Source organism: Dreissena polymorpha, chromosome 15 (assembly GCF_020536995.1).
Source record: "Dreissena polymorpha isolate Duluth1 chromosome 15, UMN_Dpol_1.0, whole genome shotgun sequence".
Taxonomy (NCBI): Eukaryota; Metazoa; Mollusca; class Bivalvia; order Myida; family Dreissenidae; genus Dreissena; species Dreissena polymorpha.
This window is the reverse complement of record NC_068369.1, coordinates 42,666,144-42,677,412: the sequence shown is the minus strand read 5'-3', so window position 1 is coordinate 42,677,412 and position 11,269 is coordinate 42,666,144. Positions and strand designations below refer to the sequence as shown.

Genomic DNA, 11,269 nt, shown 5'->3' with positions numbered 1-11,269 from the left:
CTAGAGTCCATGGTTTGAGCATTTTTATCGCGGTGTTCAAAAAAAAGATATCTCAATAATCTTGTTTATTGATATATCTGTGGTTTTATTGCCCCTGTTGTCAGCACAAACCAATTATCTCGTTATGATCAGAAACTGTGCCGACCAATACTAAATAACACTATGGTGTCATACGCCACAGCAGGGACCTATACTTGTATATTGGTCCCTAACCACAGGTGGCAATGTCTGGTCAGATTACACTTTTTATGATACATCCATGTCTTCTCGTGGTATTAGTGGTCATTTCTTGGAGTAATGTAACGCCAAATACTCAATTTTGCGTTTATAAGATATGTAGCGTATTGAAAACATTTATAGTCATCTGCCCATACAGATTGCCATAAACTAAATACTGTATAGATGTCAGCCAGCTAAATCACAATATTTATAAGTGATTAATACCTATACATGTACATTTTAAACATTTAAAAAATCTAATACTTAACATTTAACGTATTTAGCGGGTACCGGTAAAAAAAATCCGTCATTTCGTAGTCCTATAAAGAGTGTATGGTAGTGTACGGAACAACATAATTAAAAACAGCATTCTCATTTGACCACAACGGGGTTAAATAATCTTTCCGAAAAATACAAATAATACAGAGTTTTAATTTAGAATTCTATATATTTATAACTCTGTGAACTTATAAAGATATTTCAATATACATGCATAGACAGTTGACCGTGATTTTCAAGAATCTTTAAATAATTTTAATTAATTGATAATTTATGGTTAATAACCTTTCATATAATTTTACATAATTACCTTTTTGATAATCAACAACAAACGATGAATGTTTTGACACCCATTATATTTGAAGTATGCAAAGCCGAAAAATATCAAGAGGGTCCGCTATACATTTGTATACGCTGTTTTATCATAAAATTAACACCCTTTCTGTGTTATAATCAAGAGCTGAAATCGTAAATTTATTAAGCTTCATTAATACTTAGCTTTATGGATATGTCTCTAGAACAAAATATTTCAATATATTCCATAAAAAATATAATAATCGTGGCAAAGGAAATTCAATGGCCGGTATCTAAACAAAAGCATAATCGCCATCAGTTCGGTTCGTTAGGACCGCGCGCTACTTATTTCCGCCTTCATTCCTTACTTGCTTTCATTTTTAAACCAATTTTTTTTCTATCATATACAGAATTCTATTCTCCTAAGCAAGATGTTATTTTTAAAACTGAACTCCAAATATAAACGCTACAAATCGGTATAAAGTACGAGCATGTCAACCGTAAATCTAGATTCTAAAACTCCAAAACGGTATGATATTTGCAAAAGTTAAAGTTATAACTCGCCGAGCTGCCAAAATCAGAAGAAAAACTTAATATATATTTATATATCTGAAAACTACATTACGTAAGCTTTCTAATGATATATAATTTGTCAAAATCGGCCTAGAAATGAAACTATAATTTAACAAAATACGTGAGTGAGTACATCAAATGTATAACATCGGCGCTTCGATAAAAGATCGACAGATACGACACGGTCACGTGACTTAGACACAACAAGATATTTGGCGTAACGGTCCCGTTTCATATCCGTGTAATCTAGAGTCCGTGCTAGATCTATATGTGGTCTATGCAAGTTAACAATAAACTTCTTCAACAATGAGATCGCTTAAAATTATTGAAAAAAATCTAGAAGCATCATAAGATTTATGGCGTATTGTAATATACAATTACTTCCTGCAGGAGCCGCTGTTCGATTGAAACGTCCCTTTTTCGAACCTAGAACACAATGGGCCGCCATTTTTATTTCACGGTTCTTTTGATTGACTTACTTTTGATTCAATGGTTAACTTACACTAAACCCTTAACAGGATTATTTGTTTAACCTGTTTCGCACTTTAATCGATCAAAACGCGTACCGAGATTTGTATGCGTTATGTTATGCACTGCGCCGATTTTTAAAGCGTTTTTTTTTATTTTTCAATGTGTAAATACGCAGATACGCATCTTATCTGGAGCTCTGCTTGTATATGACACATCGAATTTTAGGCCAAGAACACATGTATGCATGATCAAAATGCATGCATAATAGCACAATCTACAAAAAAGACATGTCTGAACAAACCCCACAGGACTTTGGACGCCGCCCGGGGAGACCAAATGTAAGTGTCCTAGCATTACCTTGACGTTCACATAATCATGATAATAATAAAAAATTGTCAATGGCCGTTATCGAGTTTTCATTATCTACACCAATCACACTCTGATAAACGCATTGTTTTGGTATGAACTTGATCGGAATAACGTTTACTTTATCAATAAATCGTGTCGGTATGGTATTCTGCTTTGTAATTATATTCTATATTTAAAACATTCTATCCGTGCTGAACGAACTTTTGACATATTTACTTTATATACATTCCTCACACATAATACATGTCAATTTTTTGATAACGCTAATCGCCGTTCAATATTGACCGAGCTTCGATCGCGGCCTTTTATCTTGATCACGCACGTAGTCATTGGGATTTTTTGCCATTTTCTGAAAATGGTTATATTAAAAGGGCCTTTTCACAGATTTTGGCATGTGTTGAAGCTTGTCATTAAATGCTTGATATTGATAAATTTAAACGTTTGACCTAAAAATCTTCAGTAAAAACAACAACAAGAATACATAAAAAAAAGGAAAAAAAAGTAACTCTCATCTGGGTTTGAACCACTTACCCCTGGAGTCCTGGAGTAAAAACTCTTCTGCTTAGATCACTCGACCATCCGTGCTAATGCTATCAGAAGATGCATTTTTTTACTATTCTTCAGAAAAACTAGAGTTCCTGGACACGGTGACATCAATACGGAACGGGCGCCTTCAAACCGACCTATATACTAAGCCTACCGAAAAACACCTGTACTTACACAGGGATTCTGCGCACCCGGAGTGTACAAAAAAAGCTATACCGTATGGTCTGGGTGTGCGTGCGAAAAGAATCTGTTCAGAGGAGGTTGCCTACCGGAAGCACAGACAGGCGGTGAAAACACAGCTCGTGAACCGTGGATATGACGGGGCGTTTGTAGAGACCGAATTGATAAAGGTCGACAATAAAAAGAGAGAGGACCTTTTGCGCGAAAAGACAAACTCGGAGCATAATACAAGGATTCCGCTGGTGATAACGTTTTCGCGCGCACTACCCAACATCGGCCGTAGCATCCTTAGACACCTACACACGCTGCACACGTCTGATAGAATGAAGAAAGTGTTCTCTGAGCCCCCATTAGTAGCCTTCAGACGGGATTGCAACCTGCAAGACATCCTAGTGCACAAAAAACACAATAGGATGTTCTTCCGAAAACCCAATATGAGCGGGCCCTGGGGGCGCAGAGATGCGCCATTTGCCCGTACATGATGAAGGCGGAATATTTCACAGATCCCAGCGGCAGGAAGTACAGCATCAGAAACAATGTTGATTGCAAATCAGCCAATGTTGTGTACGCGGTCAACTGTCGTCGCTGTCGCAGGTTCGTGTATGTGGGAGAGACCGGCGGAACTCTGTACCAGCGACATCTATTGAATCTGTCGCGTATTCGCACACAGCACAGTGACCCGGTAGCTGAACATTTCTTCACCGACAGACATTCCATGGATGATTTCCAAATAATGGGACTCGAAAAACTCAGCGGGTCGGACGAGTACCGCAAAACCATGGAACAATTGTGGAAGTCAAAACTAAGGACATACCGACCATATGGCATCAACGTGCAAGAATAAACGTTAATAAAAGGGCGCGTAAACAACGTTGACGCCGGAAACGCACGACGTCATTTCCGTTCATAATAAAACATCTGAAAATAAAAAATGGCCGCTGATGAAGACCGTGAGGTCGAAAGCTTCGGCAAAAAATAATACAGCGTTTTTGTTTAAATACAACAAGGCTAATAGAGACTTTGTTATATATATAACTCTCTCTCTCTCTCTCTACTCTCTCTCTCGCTCTCTCTCTCTCTCTCTCTCTCTCTCTCTCTCTCTCTCTCTCTCTCTCTCTCTCTCTCTCTCTCTCTCTCTCTCTCTCTCTCTCTCTCTCTATATATATATATATATAAATATAAGCAATCCTCACAGTATCATAAAATATAACGACGACAACAGAACTTTCCAATTTATTCAATAGATCGTTTCGCGTTGCAACGCTTTATAATTTAAAGGTTTCCAATCGTCAAAAGATGCATATAATATATTTTAGAGCATGGTAAATGTTCAGTATTACTATTTCCTCACAAATATCAAAATATCATAACCAAAACGAAAATTTGCGAATCTGAAACAACTTTAAAATGTTGTCAATTTTACCAAAACGTGAATAGGCCCCTTTAAGTATATTTTACGTGTTGGTTTTTGGAAACCGTGTTGGGGAAACCCATGACGTAATGCCAGATTTTTTCAGCGCTATATAAACGGGTTGCTCAGTACACATTATTCATCCAGTTCATAAATTGTTGTGATTGCTATATTGACTATCTACGGAATCCTCAGATTTAAGCAATAAATCGTCTGCAGATCCATAGTGATAATTCATATTCATATACACAGAAAGCAACTGAAGGTAAGTTCGTTCTTTGCTGATTATATTTGTTAGTTTGCTGGTTTGTAACATTTGTCAGGTGTTTTTTTCCCCGTTATTTCGTTGAAAATGCTTTCAAATGGGTTAATGGTGCATGACAGGAATTATATTTTGATGTAGGCTGCGAAATTGAGCTCGCACAAGTTAAAGGATTTTCTTCATCCTTACGATTCTAAAAAGAAACCTTCCGACAAGTTTCTGGAATAAAAATATTATAAAATGTTCAATACTTTAATTGCTGCCATGGGAAGAAAAGACGGTGCATTGCGCATTCGCATTTTATCACGCTATAATATTCAACCGCATTTTCGCAAGACTGTCTATTCAATAGTGTGTATTTGGAGTAAAACGATATTTGTACGTTGGATTTGTTTAACTATTGATTAAGGAAGCGTATAGAGAGGCTCGGAGTTAAGCTCGGATTAAATCCCTGCCCCCGAAACGTGATGATTGTCGATTAAAAAATTATTCTTATAACAGGGAATTTTTAAGTTTCTATTTTCTTACAGACGTTTTGTTCTGGATATATTTATAATAGCTTGCTTATAATATTTCTGAATAATACCTTAGAATTAAACATGTGCAACGGCGAAAAGGGAGTAGCGGCGGCGATGGCAGAGCGGCGTGGTCAGGGGACCAGCAGCGTTCCTATTCACTTCCTGTTACGTCACTTCGGTGGCGTCTGTTGGAGTTAGGGAGCCAGACTGGATTACACTAGGTACGAAAATACTTTCTTTTTATCGTTGCATGTGAAACGGATGTAAGCCTTTAAATTGCTCACCATTTTGTAAACATAAGCCGGAATTATCATTTACTCGCATTTCTTAAATTCTATGATTTCATTAATAGCTTTGCAATTACGGGCGCATATTGACGGTTTTTCTTCCAGAATAAATTAATGAATACAATTGCATGTTATCTCCTTACACACAGATATGTATCTTATATAAATGCTATATAAATATAACTTAAAGAAACAAAAATGAATGTTTTTTTCTTCGATACGCCACTCAACTGGGATTGAAACTCGTGACTACAAAAAGCAAATTTCGATGGAACTTTTTCTGATAATGCGCATGCGTAGAACGATACTGCATGTATGTTTAATTTATAACGGTTTAACCACTACCGACCCTGAATTTTCCGCTCATTCTAGAACTGTCCTGGAGAGAACCTTTTCCTATTGAGCGTTAACGAGATGTTCTAGTCCAGCAACCATTAACCCATTTATGCCAAGTTGACTCTCACATCCTTCTTATTAGAATATTTCTTACAGAAATTCCTTTAAGCAAACAGCGCAGACCCTGATGAGACGCCGTATCATGCGGCGTCTAATCTGGGTCTGCGCTGTTTGCCAAGGCATTTTTTTCTAGACGCTAGGCATAAATGGGTTAATTACATAATATTTAAAGCGATTATGTTAATGAAAATACCATTTAACCGTCTTTTAAGTGACATGATCTCACTTTAATTATGTTGTGCTCTGGTTTGAGAACCCTTTGCATTGTTAATGAGTCGTTCAACAGTTTATTGTGTCCTTATAAATAGGAATATCAATGACGCCATGTTATACTAAAAATTCACAGTAGTCTTATCTTTTGTTTTCCAGGGTTTACCCTAGCAACCGATGACAACAACTATCATCCACAGAAACCGAGTCATGCATTTTGTGTAATGCATATTGAACATATGAACGGATTAGTTTCAAATTATTGTTGTTGTCATCAGTTTTTTAATAAATATACATGCATATAAAAAGCTAGTTGTGTTCTGTTAAGCTGCAGTTTATTTAGAAATTATTAAATATGTAGTATTATGTTTGAAATTGAATCTCGATTGAAACAAATGAGAACCCCGAGAGGAATAATAATTTTTTTTTTTTTTTTTTTTTATTCAATATCATACATACAATGTAAACATGTATATGAGCATACAACACAGTGATTGTACAAAGCAATAAAGTTCAGACATGTTATACAAGATATGCTAATATATATATATTTTTTAGAGAGAAAAGAAAAGAACAACAGAGACATAGTTATGAACAATGATGAGTTGTATAAAGTCGGAAGAAAGCATACTGGACTTGTGTGTTTTGTTGTATATTCACAATGATCTTGTCCGATTGAGAAAAAAAAAAATAAACAAAACTATTTTAGAGGGGTAAACTAACATTAGAGTGAAATGTATATTAGTGGACAAAACATTATGAGAATTTAATCCGATTCCATTTTTGTTCAAAGATTTGTAATGTGTCATTACTGAGGGCTATTTCTTTCTCAATCTGGATTTTTAGTTTAAGACTATGGACAAAACAATTAAAATTTGGTACTTGTTTTTTGTACTTCATGTTTAAGATAAAATATTTCATCAATATTACCATAAAATTCACAATATTATTACAGTCTATTGATTTCAATGAGTTAATTCCGAAACTTACATCTAAGAAGGATAGTTTAATGTTTAGTTGATGTTGTTCAAGAAAAGATATTAATTGATTCCAAATAGGCTGGATGTGTTTGCACTCCCAAAAAAGATGTTCTATAGTTTCAATGTTTTCACTGCAGAAGTCACACAGATTTGAGTTAGATAATTTGCATTTATAGAGATATTTATTTGTAGCTATAATTCTATGGATGTATTTATATTGAAAATTTCTCAGTGTGCTTTCAATTGTTGCTTTATATGGCATGGTAAATATGTGTTTCCAATTTAGTTCATTTTCTCCAAAAAGGACTTGCCATTTATTTTTGATTTTGGAGTTTTCTGTAGGGTTTTTAATTTGTAGTGTGTAAAATATTTTATTTGTTTTGTTTTTTCTTCCAAGTATGTTTTCTACAAATGTTGTTTGAGTACATGGTGTATTATTTGTATTGATTTCAGATTTAATAAGTATGGGTATGCTTTTGATTAGTGTGTAGTACTTCAGAAAATTATTTGAAGGTATTCCGTATATGTAGCATATGTTATCAAAAGAGTAGAAATCCTTAATTCTGTAGTCATATAATTGGTCGACATATTTAATGCTTCGTTCAAACCAGTCTTTATAGAAAAACGTCTTATTGTTTGACGTTATGTCTTTATTATTCCATATTATTGTTTTACTGCTGGTTTGGGTTTCTAAATTATGAGTGACATCACTCCACGCTGATAGAACATCAGACAGAAATATGTTTTCGTTCGCAATTTCATGTAAGATAGTATTGCTGATGTTACATTCAAAGAGTAAGGAGTCACCATATTTTTTTAGGATTTTCTGGTAGAATAATTTCCATTTACTCGTATTGGTACTATCTAGGTATCTTTTAACCCAGCTGCATTTGATTGCATTCAAGAATGAGTCAATGTTCGTTAATTGGATACCTCCATTTTCTACAGATTGAATTAGCTGAGTTCTTTTTATTTTATCAGGCTTACCGTCCCATATGAAATTAAATATTGCTGATTTTATATCGTTAATAACATCAATTGGTGGATTTGGGAGAACTGTAAATACATATATTAACTTAGGAAGTGCAAACGTTTTCAATACTGTGTTTTTTCCAATAAGTGTAAGTTTACGATGATGCCATGATTTTAAGCAGTTTTTAAAATTCTGTAATTTAGGTAGTATGTTTTTTAGAACTGTATCCTTTTCATTATTTGTGAAAGTAATTCCTAACGTTGTGGCTTCATCGGATGTCCAATTAAATTTCATTTCTTTATTATATTGAACATTACTTTGTTTTAATTTACCTACTCGTAGCACAGTACATTTACTTTTGTTTAGTTTAAGACCCGATGTCATTCCGTAAAGGGTTAGCGACTCTATAAGGTTATGGAAAGAATCGTAATTGTCATTTAAAAAATAAGTTGCATCGTCAGCAAATAGGGATTGTTTGATTTCTTCGTCAGGTTCTAGTGATATGCCTTTTATGTGTTTATTTGATTGGATGTGATGTGATAGATACTCGATGCAAATAATAAATAGGGATGATGAGAGTGGACATCCTTGTCGAACCCCTCGTTCGATATTAAAACTGTTTGAAAAGAAGCCATTGTTAATGATTATACTGTTAATATCGGTATAGAATAGTTTGACCCATTGTATGAGACTTTCACCAAAGTTCATATTTTCTAAGCAAGAGAACATAAATGAATGATCAAGCGAATCGAATGCCTTTTCAAAGTCTGCAAAGAATATTAGACCAGGATTATTTGAATTGTTGAAATAGTTTATGCATTCTTGGATAAGACGAACGTTTTCACCAATGTAACGTCCTTTTATGAAACCAGATTGAGATTTTGAAATGATTGATGGTAATATTTTTTTTATTCTGTTTGCTATACTTTTAGTTGCAATTTTATAATCATTGTTAAGTAAACTTATCGGGCGCCAGTTTGATAATGATTCTAAGTTTTTTCCAGGTTTTGGAATAAGTGATATAATACCTTGCTTTTGTAGCGTAGTTAAGTTTTCGTTGTTAAATGAATAGTTTAGTGAATTAATTAGATGTGTTTTTATATCATTCCAGAATATTTTATAAAATTCGATTGTGATGCCATCAGATCCTGGGCTTTTGTTATTCTGCATTTCTTTTAGGGCTAATCCACATTCATATTCATTAAGCAATCCGTCGCACAGTTGTTTTTCCTCCTGGTTTAAAGCGTGATGTGTATTTTTAAAAAGGGTGTTATTTTCAACATTTTTTCTTTTATAGAGGGTTTCGAAAAATAAACGTTGTTCTTCTAGTATTTGAGTTCTGTTTGTTATATCTTTGCCATTGACTACTAATTTGTGTACAGTTTTTTGTTCACTTCTACGTTTTTCAATGTTTGCGAAATATTTTGTATTTTTTTCATTGTGTTCAACATGCTGTGCACGCGCTCTTAGTATTATTCCATTGAGATGTGTATGATAGATTCCATCTAATATTTGTTTTTTTAATGTTATTTCATTTTCAATGTCGGTGGTATCATTTGTGTTTGTTTGATGCAATTGTTTTTCAAGTGTTTCAATGGTTTTGATGGTGTCAGTTTCAAGTTTGTGTGTTTCTTTTTGTTTAAATGATGTGTATCTAATTGTTGTGTTACGTATATTTCCTTTAATTACTTCCCATAAGGTGTTTGGGTTTGCATCTTTATTATTTTGAACTGTATTTAATATTTCCTGTTTTATTTGTGTTTGATATTGTGCATCTAATAAAATGCTGTTGTTAATTTTAAAGTATCCTGGGCCTCTTTCAGGTTGTATATTGTGGAGTTTAAGTTCAACTAGAGAGTGGTCAGTCATAAATCCTGGTTTTATGTTACATGTGTCAATAATGTTGCAAAGAGATTCAGATATTAAAAAATAGTCTAATCTACAAAATATTGTTGGTTTTGTGTTTGAGTGCCAGGTGAATTTGCTTTCGTTTGGGTATACTGTACGCCAGATATCTATCATATTGTAGGTTATAATTATGTTATTTAAAATGTTTCTATTTTTAGTATGAGTATAAAGGTTTCCATTCTTTTTATCCAATAATGGGTCCAGGACAGTATTAAAATCACCACCGATTATAATATTTTTTTCTTGGTTATTAATTATAAAGGATTGTAATGTTTCGTAAAATGTGGAATCGTCTATGTTAGGGCCGTAGACGTTGATTAGTGTTATTTGTGTTTCGTGTATTTTGATATCTATACTTGCTTGTCTACCAATTATTATTTCCTTAAAGTTATCGACTGTGACCCCTATATTATTTTTTATCAGAAAGGCAATACCTTGTTTATTAGTATGTTCTCCACTGAGATAGATTTCTCCGTCCCATTCATCTTTTAAGGTTTGTGCTAAAGTAGGTGTCAAATGACATTCTTGTAAAAGGCATATACTATATTTTTTTTCGTCTAACCATTTGAAGATTTTTATTCGTTTGTCTTTATTGTTTAATCCTTTAACATTTAAAGTACATAATTTAATCATTTAAGTGGGTGGAGGGTGATGTGAATGGTAATTTGTATGTGCTTGTCCAGTAAGTTTCTATTTTAAAATATGTCCAGTTGCTCTCTATAATAAGACATAAGATGTTCATACAAACAAATAAAAATAGGAAACAAAAATAAGGGATACAAAGGAATGAATATTCCATATAAATGAATAGGAAAAAAGAAATAATCACAAAAGAGAGAAAAAATCAAATAAACGACTTGTCAGCAATAAAGACAAAAAAGCGCACTTCCGTACACTGGAAATACGCAAGTTAATTAAGATTGTGATCTGAGAGACAAAAACGTATATGTATAAAACCGAAGATTGGTGTTTTAATTTAATACTAATAAAACAATAAAAACTATTACATTGTGTATGAGGGGTCTTTCGGTGCGTATGTTTTCGTGTTTGTGCTTGCGGGTGTGTGCGCGCGTTATGACACGCGTGAAATGCGCGTGTGATGTGCATGTACATGTAAAAGGGTGTGCGCTCGGGTTCGTGCGCGTGTGTGTGTACGTGTATGTGCGTGTGTGTGTATGAACGTGTTTGCTTTTAGTTTGTGTGTGTGCGTGTGTGTGTGTGTGTGCAAGTCATACATAAATGAACAACGCAAAAGCTTAACAGTTACAAACTATACACATTTAAACAACAAAAAGGGAACACATATAGACACGTAAAGAAAACGTTCTAAGTA

The 11,269-nt window shown here is 34.0% G+C and overlaps 1 long non-coding RNA gene across 1 annotated transcript; it reads left to right on the top strand.

Annotated features, from left to right (window-relative positions):
- The first annotated feature begins 4,444 nt into the window (after positions 1 to 4,444).
- On the top strand, positions 4,445 to 6,287 carry LOC127859285 (uncharacterized). Its single transcript, XR_008039289.1, has 3 exons — positions 4,445 to 4,607; positions 5,196 to 5,343; positions 6,235 to 6,287. It is a non-coding gene; the product is annotated as an uncharacterized LOC127859285 (long non-coding RNA).
- Positions 6,288 to 11,269: the final 4,982 nt, after the last annotated feature.